The 15,144-nt window shown below is 41.3% G+C and overlaps 1 protein-coding gene across 5 annotated transcripts in view; it reads right to left on the bottom strand.

The window, feature by feature from the left end:
- KALRN (kalirin RhoGEF kinase) overlaps positions 1–15,144 on the bottom strand; it is a 684,790-nt gene that overhangs the window by 303,782 nt on the left and 365,864 nt on the right. The window lies entirely within an intron of this gene.

The raw sequence follows: 15,144 nt of genomic DNA, 5'->3' as shown, positions 1-15,144 counted from the left end.
CTTATGGAGATCCTTCGTTGCCCTCACATCTCAGGCTGTAACTGTCAGAGCTGGAAATACCTCATCCACAAAGATTGTCTGGGAGACAATAACTGGGAGACTTGCTCGACTTTTCCCCCCAAGTTCCTTGTAACTACTAGTGTTTATCTTTTGACACAGAGCTATCTCTTCGGAGGGGAAGGGGCCAGCAACTCAGGGAGCTGACAGAAGGAAGCAGCCTCAGCCAGAGTGAGGATGTGCAGGCTGTTCCCTGCATGCTCAAGGGAGCAAAGGTTTAATGCTCGCAGGAAGCTTGGGGAGGAGTCTGCTGATTTTTGTTTATTATAAGCTACTGTATGCACTCGCACATCACACACGCCCCTCCAACCCCTGTCTGTACATACCGCGGTATTCTCCAGAGCATTTTAAAAGTCAACCAACTTACAGTTCTTATTCATCAGGATGTAATAGTTATTACATGTATGCCATGGATACAACTTTTCCTTATCAGGCTTCATTTTAAAAAAGATCTGATATTCAGCGATTTAGAGCTAAGGAATAAGTTGTACATTATATTTCTTAATTCTCCCTACAGTCACAAATGTCCTAGAGAGTGGTGAACAAGTAGTTAGTTACTGGTGACAATATGAATGTGGCAGCAAAAACGGTCAGTATCAAACACAAAGTGAATGAACAATTGAAATGGATCTATGAGCAATGACTGGCTGTAGGATGCTTTACTTTGCTCATGGAAAAGAGGCCTCCAGACTCTGTGGAGTTTTTTGGTCTCACCCAAAGACACCTGGGTGTTAAGGGTGGAACTGCGTCTTCTCTAAATTCACATGTTAAAGTTCTAACCCCCAGTACCTCAGAATGACCTTATTTGGAAACAGTCACTGTAGATGTAATTAGTGAAGATCAAGTCACAGTCAAGCAAGGTGGGCCTCTACTTCAATATGACTGGTGTCCTTACAAAAAGAATCCCACGTGAAGAGTCAGACACACCCACGGAGGCAGAACGCCATGTCAAACTGAAGACAGAGATCTGGGGATGTGTCTACAAGCCAGGGATGACAAAGATTGCCAGAAAACCACCAGAAGTTAAGCAAGAGACATGGAACAGATGCTCCCTCATATCCCTCAGAAAGAACCAACCCTCCTGACACCTTAATCTTGGACTTAGAGCTTCCAGAACTGTGAGATAATCAATTTCTGTTGTGTAAGCGACCCAGTTTGTGGGACTTTGTTAAGGCAGCCCTAACAAACTAACACACTTGGGTGGAAATACTCAGAGGCTGCTGAAACACTTGCCATGGCTTTAAGGAATACTAAGAGGAGCCCCAGGGGATCCTTAAGAAATGCTGTCTGAAAATCAACGGCTGAAAGCAAACACTGTCCCAAAGCAGGTGACATGGGAGTGGGGCTGGGACTAAAAAAGGAGAAAAACCCTTTGGCTCCACCGGGAGAATTCATGGGAAAACAGAAGGTGCTTGTGTGAAGAAAGAGGCTTTGTCACTGAGTTAAATAAGGGAATGTCAATTCTGAAAGCAAATGAAGGATGTACTCAAAGTCATGATGGAGATTCCGGGAGAGATAGGAAAAGATAAGCAGTAGAAGACCTCTGGGGTTGTGGGCCATGTTAAGGAAGGCTCTCATGGAGCTGTCAACAATTGCTAGGAAATATACTGAGAGCTGATGGAAGAAAGTTCCTTCCTTTCTTTCTTCCTTCCTTCTTTCTTTCCTTCCTTCCTTCCTTCCTTCCTTCCTTCCTTCCTTCCTTCCTTCCTTCCTTCCTTCCTTCCTTTCTCTCTCTCTCTCTCTCTCTCTCTCTGTCTCTCTCTCTCTGTCTCTCTGTCTCTCCAGGAATTCCTTGGATCTTCCACTTTAAACCTAAGGGAATCTCAGGAAACCACAAAGAAACTCAGAGGTTGTAACTTCATATTTTCTAACCAATAAATAAATATCTGTAGCAAAGCCAAAGTAAGCTTGCTTTCAAGTTAAGTTTGGGAGCAAAAGAGATAAACAGAAAGCAAAAATGAAGTGCCCACTGCTTGTAAGGTGGACAACTTTGTCCCAGTTTGCCCAGGACTTTTCTGGTTTTAGCATCCTGGAAAGCCTATTAGTCCTGGGCAAGTTAAGATGGCTGGTCGCCCTAACACACACCCAACATGTATGTATCTCAGGAGTACAGATACATATACAGTGTATGCTGCCTCAGAGGGGAATAAAATCATTCTTGAGAGAAATAATATGAAAACATAAATGGGGCATGCAACACAATAATAGATAATAAGAGATTAAAGTTTCTCAACATATGGGTGCCAAGAAAAAAAAAAAAGAGTAAAAACTAAGAATAATAATAGCTAGTCGTCGGCAGCCGTCCGTCTTGAGAGATGATGGTGTAGCTTCTTAAGAGTCTATCTGCACCACCGAGAATGGCTGTGCGGTCCGACTCGGGAGTGACACGGTATCTGTCTCCTCCCGTGTTAAATCGACATCTTGCGATGACGCTGGAGTGTCCTCTCCAGTGAAGCTGAAGCTACAGAGCCTGGGCAGGGTGATATGGAGGGTCTGCTGTTGCCCATGCAGCAGACCCCCCCTCTCTTCGCAGCTGAAGGATCCAAGGGAAAGACGGAGTCAATACAGCTTGGCTTCAGGTGCGCCGCAGGAGTTGCCGGTGTTGACTACAACGTCAAACCGCCTTAGGGACTCCGGCTCCGGATTTTCTGTCGGGGTTTACTCCCTTAGCCTTTCCCCTGAAGAGGTATGCCGCAAGGCAGCGGAGGTTTTTTGGAGTCAGAGTTTTCCTTCTCTGATGTGCCCTGACTGGAAGATTGAACCAGCGACACTTAGCTCGCAGGCCGACGCTCAATCCACTGAGCCAAACCAGCCAGGGACAATAATAGCTAGTAACTATTAAATATTTTTCAAATTTCAAGGACCATTCTAAAGATTTATATGCATATCAACTCATTTAATCTTTGCAATAACACTCTGAGGTTGATATAGCCACCAGCCCCATTTTATAGATGAAGAAACCAAGGCACCAAAAATTTCTAATCAAGGCCACATGTCTCATAAGTGGCAGAACAAAGATTAAAATCTTGTTGTCTAGCTTCAGGGCCCAAGCTCCAAACCATTACACTATTGTGTCAGATGAAGAAGGGCCTTGAATGCTATGCTATGGTGTTTTACTCCAAAGTCATGGGAAGCCACTGAACAGTTTTGAGTAGAAGAGGGGCATGAATGGTGTATAGTATATGGACACTACCCTGCCTATACACAGAGTGAAGGCAGAAGCCTGAGGATGGGCAGGATTTAGCAGAGAAGGAGGAAGGCTTCTCATAAGCAGGACTCTTTTTGCCCATGGCACTCAGTTTATCCTACCCATGGCCACTCTACATACTCACAGTAACAACGTGCTTCCGTGGGGATCTCCTCTGGTCTCTGCTGCTGAAAGGTGGGTTCCATGTCTCATTCATCTTTGGTTCTCCAAGCCAGGCACTGTGGCTGGCGCACAATAGGCACTTTCTAAATGTTTGCTGAACAAACCAGACTCAGATGGGAATGAGCATGGCATGTTTGAATAAACTGAATCAGTATGACTAAAACTGGAGAGTGGCAATATATGACATTGGATAAGGAAGTAAAAAGCTAGATAATGGATTTTATAGAAAGAAAGGGACAATAAAGACAGGTGGGGAGGCAATGGGATCTCCATTAAACCCTGGGCTCCCTGCTCTGCCCACTGCCCAGACCTCCTCCCCATCACAACCAGAAAGAGATTCTAAAATTCAGATCCAGGCATACCTCTATTCTCTTTAAAACTGTCCAGTAGCTTCTCACTGTCTTTTAGGTAAAATGCCTTAGTGTAACATCTGACACCCGTTTTCTTCCTTCACCTTCAACTCACATCGCTCTCCTACAAATAGCCTGTGCAATAAATTGCTTACACTCCCAGAAACTCATTGCACTGAATCTGGCCTCCGTGCTTCTGCTTGGGATGTTTTTCCCCTACTTGTCTACTTGACCAACTCTTACTAACCTTTTAAGAACCAACCAAGGAATCACTTCCTCCAGGGCATCCATCCTCATATCTACTTTCCTCCCAAGGCTGGCTTAGGTGTGTTCCTCTGGGCTCCCCAAGTGAGCTATTCTGAACCTTTCCACTGTACCTGTCATATTCTAAAGCAAAAATTTGCCTGTCTTTTCTGTTTTGGGGCAGAAAACACCCTTCACCTCTTTCCCTTAGTGCCTGGCACCAAGTAAGTGCTCCATGAATATTCAGTGAATGAATTAATAAATTATAGACTACCTCAATCCCAAACAATCCTAATATTCAATTGTTGACCATCAACTATCTGGCACAAGACCTTATATGCTAGAAATCATGTTCAATGTTCAATCCCATTTGGTTTATCTTACCTCCTGGCACAGTCTTGAAATAGGAACATGCTTAGAGAATATTAACTACAGTATTATCAAAGCAGGACACTGATGCTTGTCATTGCCTAAAATTGGGACAAAGATCACAACAGGCTTCAATTCACCTTCTGACCAAATTAACAATAGCTTCTACTCCAGGGCCAGAGTTTAACCTCAATTATGAATGTAGTTCCTACGCATTCTTTGGTTCTCAGCCTCTTAGCTTCTCCCTTGGACTTGACCCCTTATTAATATTTTCCAACTGATATGCCAAAAATGGGGTATGAGTGCTGGGATATCTAACCCTCAGCCCTTGAGACTTTCAAGCAGGGTCTGTGGGAGCAGAGCCCTGAGTCAGAGATTTGGACTGCAGTTCCTGCTTTTCCCTCCCCAACCCCCTTCCCTATGTCAACCAGGTTGCCTATGCTTCATTCCCCCTGCTGCAGCCTTGGCCCATTAGTTTTTTTGCTTTCTCCTCATGAAAGAAACAGAATATACCAGAATAACTTGTCTCTAAAAATACAAGCATCCCAACAACACAGGTAAGCTTTCAGACTCCCTGGGCAGAAGCAGAGGGGCACATATTTTTAAAGGCAAGGGGTGGAAGAGTCAGTGAATGAAAACACTTCTAGTGTCAAGAGCTGACTTCCTTGATAATATGGAGTTAGCATTCTTGGCTCTATGCTCTGGAGATGAAGGAGGAGGACGCTGAGCAGTCCCTCTTCTTATTCAAAAGAGGCAGTATGGACTGGAGAACGTGACTACCAGAGGACCAGGAAAGAACTCCCTTCCGAATGATTATTTTTCCAGGCTGTTGTGGCTGGAACCAATGGGCAGCGAGAGGAAAGAAGCAAAAGTACACAGGCATTAATGAAAAAGGACAGGGAAGCACAGGAAGTACAGACTTGCCTCTGGATTTTGACATTAGTGAATGGCAGGCAAATCAAGGTAATGCCTCAAACCTTATATTTGAATAGTACTTTACAGGTGACAAATACATCTCTTTCACCTTCCTTCTTAGTCAATAGGGGCAGACCTGCAGAGGATACCTCTGTGTGTGGAGGAAACCGCCCGAGGCTGGGGAAAGAACCACCTGAAAGGATTAGAGGTAAGAGCACCCAGCACTTACACAGGGCTGGGAATAGTGCCTGTTCCCACCAATCAGACTGGAAAAACTCATGATTCCCTGGATACTGGGTAGAGGGCGCAGAAGAGTCTTGCCTCATGGGGGGTAAATATAGCCATAGATTGAGCACTGCTCTGGTCTTGCCTAACAAATTTTAAAAGAAAGAACTGAAGGAATCAAACTTTTTTTCAAGTAACTTAACTATGTCACAGAACAGAGCTTAAGATATATGTACACACAACAACTGACAAGGTAAAATTCACACTGTCTACTATCTATTAAAAATTAAAAATTATGAGTCATACAAGAAGCAAAAAAAAAAAAAAAAAAGGACAAAAAACAAACAAACAAACAAACAAAAAAACACACCAAAACACACACAAAAGAAAACTATAATGAGGAGAAAAATAAATCAAAACTGAGCCAGAACTGACATAGATATTAATAGGCAGGGAACTTTAAAATGGTTATTATAACTATTTCATATGTTTAAAAAGTTAAGTAGAAAAATAAAGGACATAATAAAAGACCTTAAACTTCAAGAGATGGAAAATATAGTGGATGGTATTAACAGCAAGTTAGACATTAGAGAAGAAAAAATTACTAAACTTATAGCAATAGAAACTATTCAAAATAAAATGCTGAGAGAAACTTTTATAAAGTGAAGCATCAGTGAACTGTGTGACAACTTTAAGCAGGCTAATACATATTAACTAAATTCCCTAAAAGAGGGGAAGGGAAGTGGAAAGAGATTTGAAAAAAAATTACCCAAAAGCTTCTAAACCTAATGGAACTATAAACCCACAGATCCAAGAAATTCAGCAAACCCTCAACACAAGAAACACAAAAACACCAGGGCACATAAAAATCTAATTAGTCCAGTGAGAAAGAAAGAAAAGGAAATCTTAAAAGTGACCAAAGGAAAGATGGAATGCTATACACAAAGGAACAAAGATAACGGTGATAGCAGACTTCTCATTGGAAACAATGCAAGCAAGAACAGTGTGGAGCAACATCCTTAAAGAAAAACAAGAACAAAAACTGTCAACCAGAATTCTATGCCTGGCACAAAAATGTTTCAGAAACAAACATGAATAAGACATGTCAAGGTATATAAAAGCTAAAAGAGTTCTTCACCAGCAGACTTAAATGATAAGAAATGTTTCAAGAAGTCCATTAAGAAAAATGTTAACAAATGAAAATTGTGGATCCACAACAGAAATGAAAACCACTGAACATTATAACTATATGAGTAAATCTATAATATTTTTCTTATTATTTAAATATATTTAAAAGATAGTTGTGTGTTTAAACAAAAATAATAACATAGTGTTACAGTACATGTCAATAAAACATAGGTCAACAATAGCACGAAAGCCCGGGAGAGAGAAATTGAAGTACACTATTGTAAAGTTCTTATGCTATATGGAAAGTAGCATAATATCACTTGCTAAACTGTGATAAATTAAAGATACATTCTGTAAACCTTAAAGCAATCGTTAAAGTAAAAAAGAATTACAGCTAATAAACCAATGAAGGAATAAAATGAAATCATAAAAATATTCAATTCATCCACAAAAGGAAGAAAAAGAGAAAAAAAGTAACACATAGATGAAATACATAGAAAAAAACCCCCTGACGTGACTGGTGTGGCTCAGTGGATTGACCGCTGGCTTGTGAACTAAAGGTTCATCAGTTCGACACCCGGTCAGGGCACATGCCTGGGTTGCAGGCCAGGTGCCCGGTTGGGAGGCGTGTGAAAGGCAACGAAACATTGATGTTTCCTTTCCTCTCTTCTTCCTTCCCTTCCCCTCTCTCTAAAAATAATAAAATCTTTTTTAAAAAGGAAAGAAAACAAAACCTAAGATGACAGATTTAAACCTAAACATATCAATATCCACTTAAATGTAAGGTGTCTAAATACCACAAACAAAAGACATTGTCAGAATGTAAAAAAAGGCAAGTACCAACTATATACTGTCTACAAGGAATGTACTTCAAATGTAAAGACATGAAAAGGTTACAAGTAAAATGATAGACAAAATATAGTATGAAAACACTAATCAAAATAAAGCAGGGGTAGCTATATTAATATTAGACATAGTAGATTTTAGAAAAAAATAATAATACCAGGGAAAAATAAGATCATTTCATAATAATGAAAGGGTCAACTCATCAAGAGGATATAATAATCCTAAACTTAATAACAGAGCTTCAAAACACATGAAACAAAAACTCATAAACTTGTTATCTGTCAGTAAATAAAATGTCCCTTAACTTCAGGGGAAAAAAGGGAGAAATAGACAAATCCACATTATAGTCAGAGATTTAATACCTCTTCTCAGTAATTAATTGAACAAGTACACAAGACATTAGTTAGGATATAAGAAATTTAAAAACTCTTTATCAGCCCTGACCAGTGTGGCTAAGTTGGTTGGGTGTCATCCCACAAAGTGAAAGGTTGCTGGTTCAATTCCTGGTCAGTGCACATGCCTAGGCTGAGGGTTTGGTCCCGGTTGGGGAGCATACAAGAGGCAACTGATCAATGTTTCTCTCTCACATTGACATTTCTCTCCTTCACTCCCTCCCTTCCTTCCCCTCTCTCTATAGATAGTTAAAAAAAAAAAAAGGAAACCTCTCAATCAATGTAACCTAATTGACATTTATAGAACACTACATCCACAACAGCAGAATGCACATTTTTTTCAAGTGCTCATAGAACATTTACCAAAATAAACCATATTCTGGGCCATAAAACAAGTCTTAACAAATTTAAAAGGATATGAGTCATACAAAATATTTTCTCTGATCATAATGTAATTAAATTATAAACCAAGAATAGAAATTTCTATGGAAAATCCCCAAAGAGCTAGAAACTAAGTAACACACTTCTAAATAACCCAAGGGTCAAAGGAGGCAGTATCAGTTTACCAGGTGTCTACAGTGTGCTAGGCTTTGTGTTAGGCTCTTTAAATATAGCACCTCCAAGCTTGGGGATCAACCATAAAATAGGCACTATTAATTTCATTTTACAAATGAGAAAACTGAAGCCCAAGGAGGTAAAGTAACATGTTCAAAGAATGTTACATAGATTGAAAATAGCAGACCATGTCTCTGTAGACTCCGGGCACTTTGCAATGAACCATGTAATTCCCTAAGACTCAATGTAAAATTTCCATCTCCTCTGCTTTTCTGTTACTTTGCATTATATTCACTCTTACGCCTTTGATTTTTAAATTATAACACTGTAGTTGTTCATTTGCTACTGCCATATTGTTTGTTTTGTAACACAATTCCAATGAGTACATGTTGACTTTAAAGAGGATTGTATTCTCCTTGAAGGAAAGAGTCCTATTTTACTCATCTTTTCTATCCCAACTACTCATCAATGTACCTAGAATGCAAAGTGCTCTCCTTTCAATCGGCACTCAACCTAGAAACTCTGCAGCCCAGCATCTTGTCAGCAGTAAGGCTTGGAAAAGGATCGTTACCGTATCTTCCAGTGTAGGTAGTTCCCAGTTTAAGAATGAATAGTGATCCCAAAGTTCCTTTGTAAGCCTCTTATTTAATGCTGGGAATGTATTTTCCATGTAAATGGGAGTTAGATTCCCAGGATAAAGAAAAGAAATTTAGTTGAGCACATATCTTTAAAATGTACCGATATAGCACATCATGTACAATCAACCAAATTTATAAATAGGGTGACATAGGAATATGTCTTTCAGTTTTCATCTGGGAGCACCAGGCACATATATCTCCCCTGTCCCCTGGCTCTTTCTTGCAGGGAGGACGGGGGTGGACTCTGGCAATGGCCGAGTGGTCTTGGGTGAGAAGCAGTAGGAAGGAAAGGAGGAAACTACTTGGTACCAGTGATGGGTTAACCGACCATATTACATATGCTGGAAGGACATCTTCTTAGGTTTCCTGTATAAGGGAACAAACAATATTTGCTGCTGTTAGGGCAATCTGTATGTCCAAACAAGGGGTATCTACTTATAGCCCTAATCAGATGCTCCCTAAATTGGAGACTAGGCGAATCTTCAATCTACTAATTGAGACTGTTACAAAAAAAAAAAAAAATCACTCCAGATGCCGATGCCCTCCCAACATAAGTAGTTTTGGTGCTCAGGTTTCTTTGGGAACCTAAAAGCCAGCTTTATCACCTTTGCACACGCAGGCATCACCCTGTCCCGTTCTCATGGACATCTCTGTTTGCTGGAGAGCATTTTCCTCTCTATATCAAAAATGCTTCAGCACCTTTCCCTATTAATAATAAATGCTACACTTTCAGAACTCCACAATTTTAAGTTCTATTTTCCTACAGCCTAACTTTTATGTGTTTAAGAATGTATCCAGATCTAGGAATTCTGGGAGTGGTTATTCTCTGCTAGGGTGTTCTCTCTTTTACTGATTCCTTTTCTTTCCTTCTAATCCACACTATATACCCCTCTTCATTAAAGGAAGGTCAATGTATTTCCTCTCAGCTACAGGTTGGAAGCTGACTATCTAGTCACTCACTGGCAAGAGAGCAAAATAAATAATGAGACTCAACTGTCAGCATATTATCTATTCAATACAGTAATAATAACAGTATAGGAACACCTTGTTTCTAGACCAAAAAGCAGGGTCAATCCTAGAGGTTGCCAACATAGGTTACAAGGTATGATTTGACAGAAGACACAAGGTTCAGCTTGTAAGAAAGGACCAGTCAGGATCCAGAAAATGTGGCCACCTTTAGGGGACTGAGACAAAAAGCAAAGATGGACTTTCTCCCTGACCCTCTTTGCCTACTCCCCCAGGGCATGGAGAGCAGTTGAAGGCAGAGCCAGGACTGTAAGTCAGGTGGGGGAGAGCTAGGGCTGGTGCTTAGACTCAAATACAAATTAGAAGATGATGCAGACAGGAAGCAGGCTAGGAGCCAGAGGTTGCCCAAAGCTGTGTCATTTATTTCTGAGATAACCAGGAGAGTGTCATGCAGACAAAAACCTCTGAAGCCTGAGGAGGGAAGCTTTTAATCTTCCGCCTATTGAGCAGGCCCCAGATGGAGCCAACTGGCATCCATACTGCTGCCGAGAAGCAACCCACCACTCTGGAAATTTGATAACAGAGTCTCTACCCTGTCCACCCTTTCCCCTCCTTCCTTCCCCTCATTCTGCTCAAATTGACAATATAATGAACATGTAACCACAACAAAAGTATGTAGACAAAAATATTTTCGAAGTGAAGAGACTAGACCTAGGTGTTCAGACAGGGACACATGGATTGCCCAGTCGCTCTGACCCTGCAGAAGTTCATTCTTGTGTGGAATTCTTAAAGCCAAAGAAACAAGCAGTTGGCAGAGAGAATCCCCGTGGAACCAAGATGAGTAGGGACACCTGCTGCAGTGTTTGGCAATTCAAGAGATATAGGGGGAAATGTACCCAAAGCAATGTTCTCTCCCCAAAGATGTAACTTTGCGGTGTTGCTGTTCTTCCTGTTTTCTATATTCTATGTTTGGCTGTCAGTGGGAGGCAGTGGGCGAGACAGGGAGAGGCAGGGCTTTAGAGAGACAAGACAGTTGGCTTGAAAATATTGCTAAAAACCTTGGGGCTTATACATTTATTTTTTTCTCTGTTTCATCCTTGAATGGGGATAGACAGGGAAATGGTGGGTCCGATGATGCGGTCAACAGAGGTCTGGCCCACACTTTTGCTTCTGCCTGTCAACATAGTGTTCCTCAAGTCCTTTGGCCTTTTGGAGTCATATATAGCCCTGCAGGTCCAGGGCTGCCCATGCCTACCTAAATCTGTAGGGAGCCCACTGCCTCTGGCCTAAGAACCGAGGTCACTGGCCCTCCTGGCTGGTGGAGTCCCTGCTCAAGTTCCATCTTTGAAGACGCAGGACTCCTCCTACCTACCCTTTTCTTTTCTTAGCTACCTGCCCTGGGTTTGATCCAGAGCTTTTTGTGGAGCAGGGTTTCAATTTGGGGCTGAAATAGAAACAGAGGCATGGAAACAAGGAACAGACAGACTGACAGTGACCAGCGGGCAGGAGGGAGGGAGAGAAGTGGGGAAAGAAGGGAGAGAGTCTAGTCAAGGAACAAGTATAAATGACCCACGGACATGGACAACAGGGTGGGGATTGACTGTGGGAGAGGGAGTGGGGTGGCAAGGCAGGGGAGAGCAACGGAGGGAAAATGGGACAACTGTATTAGAAAACAATAAAAACAAAACAAAACACATTTTGGATTGGATAATTCTTTATTTGGGTGCTGCTATGGGTTAAGTTCTGTCTCTCCACAAAGGTATGTTGAAGCTTTAACCCTCACCACCTGCAAATGTGACCTCTTCTGGAATAGTGTTGTTGCAGGTGTCATTAGTTAAGTTGAGGTCACACTGAGACTGGTGGACTTTAATCCAACATGACTGACAGCCTTATAAAAAGACAAAAAGATGGCCATGTGAGGATATAGACACAGAGAGAGCACCATGTAATATAAAGGCTGAGATTAGAGCAATACAAAGGGATGCCAAAGATTGCCAGAGAACAATCAAAAGGCAGGAGAGAGGCCTGGAACAGATTTTTCCTCACAGCCCTCAGAAGGAACTAATTGCTGACACCAAGATCTCAGACTTGCAGCATCCAGCATTGTTAGATAATACATTTCTGCTGTTTCCAGTCACCCAATTTGCAATACTTGGTCAGAGTAGCCCTACAAAACTAATACAGGGGCTGCCCTGTGTACTGTAGCGTGCTTAGTAGCATCCTTGGCCTTTACCCAGAGGATGTCAATAGCAATCCCTTCCCCAGATGTAGTAACCTAGAATGTCCCCAGGCATTGTGATATGTACCCTGGAGGCAAAACTGCCTTCCACAGCTTTAGACTATAACACTGTAGCAGAAGCCCAGTGAAGGAGACTATTGAACTTCCTCAGTTACAGTATGCATTTCTGGTAATCATTCAGGTGGCATAAGCCTTAAGGAATCATCTAATCTGTGGTCCTCATAGGACAAGATGACAGGGTAGATAAAGGAGCTTCAGGGGAAAAAAAGTGATGCCCAGGCCTCCCCCAAGAGAAACCAAACTATGGTTCTGATTCTATCAATCGATCAATCCATGGATCAATAATACTACTAGTGATAATGATGGCTGTCGGTTTTGGATCCACTTACAAATATTACAACATATGGTAGATTGTGCTATTCCATTATCTTATAGATAAGAAAACTGAGGCTTGGAAAAGCAAAAGAACGTGAGTAAGCTCACACAGCTGGTGAGTGATGGATGCCAATCTGGAATTCACATTTATTTGACCCCAAACAAAACATTCTTTGCATTCTGCTGTGCTGAATGGAAATTTGCCAATAAATATTAATGGTTCATATATAATTATCTCTGAGTGACATTAGGGATGATTTTTCTTTTCCACTACTTTCTTATTTTCCAAATGTGCTACGGGGAACAGTATTAATTATATAATCATGAAAAATGAAAAAAATGCATTTACAATATAAAAATTACATTCAGGGCACTGTTTAGAAATTATTTAGAAAAATAAACAGAAATGTTTATATTTACATATGTTTACTTATTTTTATATTTGCAAGAAGAAATATGGACAAGATAAGTGATGAGGGGAGAGAGAGAGACTGGGAAGTGGGAGAGTAGGGATAATTAGCATTTTTATTTACATATCTTTGCAGTGTTTCACTTGTTAACACAACTAACTGGAATCTCTTTCAAAATTTGAAAATATCCAATAAAAGAAATTTTAAAGGAAAACAATCCAATATATATTTGTCAATTGAGTGTGTTTAAAAATAAAATAAATTTCATTACAAATGTATTAAATTTAGCTTATAGATGGATGCATTTCCTAGTTCTGGGATCTTGAAGATACTAATGCTTGATCAACTACAGTAAAATATACAATCACAAAAAATGTAACATTTCTGTCACCCAAGTCAGATATTTCACCTTTCTCAGTTTGAACTTTATGACATTGCTTAACATAGCTTAGAAGAAACAGGATTTTGGTATGACATATATATGCAAAAAAAATTCCAGGTAAAAGTAATCACCTATGAAATCCTAAAAGTTATTCTCCCTGGGCACAGTGCCATCAACCATGACCCTGAGTGGTTTTGTGCAGCAATCAGAAATAACATACATGTTAAATTTGAAAATACTTAAAAGTGAGGCAGGCTCTTGGACAACACCCAAGGGCCTCTGTCTGGAATGGACTGCATGGTTTGCTTGAAAGGCTTCCCTATCAACATCATATAAATATCAAAGCCCTGATGCCCATAGCATGGAGCTGACAGCAGCAGAGTGACAGGCAGGGGCCAGTCCTTGGGTGCCTCTGTGTATGAAACTGATAAGCTGATGTGGATTGAAATGGTTAGGACCCTTTAAATAAAGATCAGCAAAATAAAGATGGACTGATATACAAATAAAAGGGATAACAGGAGATGTCTAATTCCAGAAGAATCAGCCTCCCTCTTCCAATCTCACTGGTCTGCTCTAGGACTGAGGTTTCAGTGGCTTTAGAAAGCCTCGTTTATTTAGATCTCACCTTCCCTAGGCATAGCATTAAATTCATCATCATCATCATCATCCAAGAGAAATATGGCTCTTAGCCACAGAGCTGCCCCAGGGCCTGCAGAGATGACACATACTGCTTTGGGGGCTGCATTCCCTGATCAGTTCCTCCTGAATGCAGGCAAGCCCTAAAAGGACACTGCTGTGTAGGGGGAGACCCTTAGTGAAGGGAAAAGGAAAACCTATGCCTCTGGAGTGACCCTGGAGGCATCTCAACTCATGACTGGAATTAGGGAACCTTGCCATGCACCCCAAGGGATCAAAAAAAAGGGTGACTTGTGTTCAGACAACTGTGCATACAAGGCATGGGACATTTAAACTGCATTCAGAAAGTTTACCATCAATAAAAATGAAATTTGAGAAGTTTTGGCACAAAGCGCTTAGGGTTAAGTCTTGGTTCTGTATGAAATTAAATTATGTCAAACAGTTCATTCTCCAAGGACTAGAAGGAAGTGAGGTTTGACAGTAGTACAAAGCGGTGATGTAATGCTGAGGCACAACAGGTCACTGAGAGATTAGGTAAAATGGATAAGCCTGAAGAAGTTTTCAGGAGGCACATTTTTGAGCCAACTTTAAAGAATCTAAAGTGGAAAGGGAAAGGGAAAGGGAAAGGGAAGGACTCTGCTGGGCAAAGGTACGGATTGGGAAATCAGGAAGATGTAAGGGGCCTTGGCAATGAACTTAGAGGTACAGTCCTGGGGGTTTCTGCTTCAAGCCAGGGTAGATGATGGGAAGCCTGTCGGGGGAACATAGTAGAAGTGGCTAATTGCTCCTCAGAAGGAAAAGCCCAGTTCGGGAGTCAGGGAGCCCAGCTCTGGCCCTCACCATGGGACAAGCCCAATACAGAGGCCGTGTAGTGGGGAAGAGTGTGTGAGAGATAGGAGACACAGATGAAGGAGACCTGCATGAGGAATGAGGCTGCCTGTACATTTTTCTCAAATACGATGGGACTCAGAGCTTTACTCTAGGACAGGAGGGACACCATATATCCACCAAGGACTGTTCACCACAGATCGCTGGCCAAGAGCCAGGG

The sequence above is a fragment of the Furipterus horrens genome, unplaced genomic scaffold, assembly GCF_987537825.1.
Source record: "Furipterus horrens unplaced genomic scaffold, mFurHor1.1.pri manual_scaffold_1, whole genome shotgun sequence".
Classification (NCBI taxonomy): domain Eukaryota; kingdom Metazoa; phylum Chordata; class Mammalia; order Chiroptera; family Furipteridae; genus Furipterus; species Furipterus horrens.
Note: the sequence above shows the minus strand (reverse complement) of the source record. Positions and strands in the feature narration are given on the sequence as shown.